This window comes from Lolium perenne, chromosome 3 (genome assembly GCF_019359855.2).
Source record: "Lolium perenne isolate Kyuss_39 chromosome 3, Kyuss_2.0, whole genome shotgun sequence".
NCBI classification, from domain to species: domain Eukaryota; kingdom Viridiplantae; phylum Streptophyta; class Magnoliopsida; order Poales; family Poaceae; genus Lolium; species Lolium perenne.
This window is the reverse complement of record NC_067246.2, coordinates 43106713-43109922: the sequence shown is the minus strand read 5'-3', so window position 1 is coordinate 43109922 and position 3210 is coordinate 43106713.

Sequence of the window (3210 nt, the reverse complement as noted above, 5' to 3'; positions counted from 1 at the left end):
CCTCTAGTTGTTACTTCATAAGCATGTTTCTCTTTAGAATTATTTTTTAACAAGTCATTTTGCACTTTAGTGAGTTGATCAATTTGAGTTTGAACCATTTGAAAATGTTAAACAAGCATCTTAACATCATTGGAGGTTCTCTCCACAATATCATGCAAATTGCTAATAGCTTGAGAATTTTCCATTAGATGATTCTCTACTCTCATATTAAAATTTTCTTGCTTAACAATATAATTATCAAACTCATCTAAGCATTGAGCAGGAGGTTTTGAATACGGAATATCTTCTCTAGTAAAGCGTTGAAGGGAGTTTACCTCAATCATGGATGAAGGGGGAATTATCTCACATATATCTTCTATGGGAGGTAGATTCTTCACATCTTCGGATTTAATACCTTTCTCCTTGAGAGACTTCTTGGCTTCCCTCATATCTTCATCATTCAATTTAATTAAACCCCTCTTCTTCAATATTGGCGTTGGAGTTGGTTCAGGTATAGTCCAATCATCATGATTCCGGCCTATTTTAGCCAATAATTCTTCAGCTTAAATGCAGGAGTTCTTTTCCTGAAAACACAACCAGCACAACTATCCAAATATGCCCTAGACTCAACGGTTAGTCCACTATAAAATATATCAAGTAAATCATGCTTTTCCAAATCATGTCCAGGTCGAGCTCTGATAAGAGAACAAAATCTTGCCCAAGCTTCTGGCAATTTCTCTCCATCTTCCTGGTCAAAGCTATAAATTTTCTGTAAAGCAGCATGTTGAGCACTAGCAGGAAAGTATTTTTGAAAGAAAACATCACGCAAATCAGTTGGACTTTTAATAGAACCAGAAGGCAAATTATTATACCAAGTTTTAGCGTCATCCTTTAATGAGAAAGGAAAAAATTTAGCGACAAAGTAAGTACGCATCTTGACATCATCAGAAAACAAGCTACTCATAGAAGAAAGTTCAATCATGTGTTCTACAACACTTTCTTTTTCAGTACCACAAAAGGGTGCGTTCTCTACAATAGCTATATCAGATAGATCAAGAGAAAAATCATAATCTTTATACTTAATGCATATAGGAGATGTGGCAAATTTAGGATCAGGAGATAACTTATGTCTAACAGTATATTGTGTGAGAAACTTTTTTATTTTTCTTGCATCAGCAGTAGCATTGCATCTATTAATAAAATCATCATTAAGCTCCACATAATCTTCATCAGGATCATCACTAGAATAATCAAGTTCAGGTGAATTAACAGGTGTAGCAGCATTTTCATTAGGAGTTTCAGCATTTTCAATTTGTCTAGACCTAGCAATTGTAGCATCTAGAAAGGATCCCAATGAACCACTATCATCAAGCACAGCAGAAACATTATCAGTACTATGAGAATTTTCAGATTCAGCAGAAGTACCAGCAAGTGAAGCTTGCGGTGGTGAAACAAGTTGACTTATCACAGATGGTGAATCAAGTGTAGCAGAGGTACTCAGAGTTGTACCTTTTCTTGTAGTGGATGGTAATATGGCGACTTTAGAATCGCGAGGTTTACCCATTATGGAGAATTTGCAGCGAACAATATCAATCCAAGTGAACTTCCAAATAAAGCTATGATCCCCGGCAACGGCGCCAGAAAACAGTCTTGATAACCCACAAGTATAGGGGATCGCTGCAGTCTTCACGGGTAGTAAAACCCAATTTATTGATTCGACACAAGGGGAGACAAAGAATACTTGAAAGCCTTAACAGCGGAGTTGTCAATTCAGTTGCACCTGGAAACAGACTTGCTCGCAAGAGTTTATCAGTAGTAACAGTTTTATAGTAGTAGTAGTAGTGAAATAACAGCATCAGAGTAACACAGACAGCAGTAGTTATTATAGTAAACAGCAGGATTAAAATACTGTAGGCACGGGGACGGATAACGGGCGTTGCATGGATGAGAGAAACTCATGTAACAATCTAAGCAGGGCATTTGCAAATAATAATAAAACGGTGTCCAAGTACAAAGCAATCAATAGGCATGTGTTCCATATATAGTCGTACGTGCTCGCAATGAGAAACTTGCACAACATCTTTTGTCCTACCAGCCGGTGGCAGCCGAGCCTCGAGGAAATCTACTGGATATTAAGGTACTCCTTTTAATAGAGTACCGGAGCAAAGCATTAACACTCCGTGAACACATGTGATCCTCACATCACTACCATCCCCTCCGGTTGTCCCGATTTCTGTCACTTCGGGGCCATTGGTTCCGGACAGCGACATGTGTATACAACTTGCAGGTAAGATCATAAAACAATGAATATCACGATGAAACAATAACAAGTTCAGATCTGAGATCATGGCACTCGGGCCCTAGTGACAAGCATTAAGCATAACAAGTTCAACAATATCATCAAAGTACCAATTACGGACACTAGGCACTATGCCCTAACAATCTTATGCTATTACATGACCAATCTCATCCAATCCCTACCATCCCCTTCAGCCTACAGCGGGGGAATTACTCACACATGGATGGGGGAAACATGGCTGGTCGATGGAGAGGCGTCGGTGGTGATGATGGCGATGATCTCCTCCAATTCCCCGTCCCGGTGGAGTGCTAGAACGGAGACTTCTGGCTCCCGAGACGGAGTTTCGTGATGTGGCGGCGTACTGGAGGGTTTCTGGCGACTTCGACTTCTTGGTCGCGATTTTTAGATCGAACCCCTTAAGTAGTCCAGAGGAGGGCGTCGGAGGCCGGCCGAGGGGGCCACACGCTAGGGCCGCGCGCCCCCCTCCTGGGCCGCGCCGCCCTATGGTGTGGGGCCCTCAGGCCTCCACCTGGCTTGCCCTTCTGGCTTCGTGAGTCTTCTGGAAAAATAGGACCTTTCGCATAAATTCCGAGGATTTTCCTGAAAGTTGGATTTCTGCACAAAAACGAGACACCAGAACAGTTCTGCTGAAAACAGCGTTAGTCCGTGTTAGTTACATCCAAAATACACAAATTAGAGGCAAAACAATAGCAAATGTGTTCGGGAAAGTAGATACGTTTTGGACGTATCAGGTACCATAGTCCGAAGTGTGGGGTATCAACTAAATATCGAAAGATCCTTTTTACCGCCACAATGTGGCTTTCCTTCGGATTTGCTTGAAACCGTGCACACATACCAACGCTTAACATTATATCCGGACGAGAGGCACAAAGGTAAAGAAGAGAACCTATCATCGAACGGTAGAGCTTGGA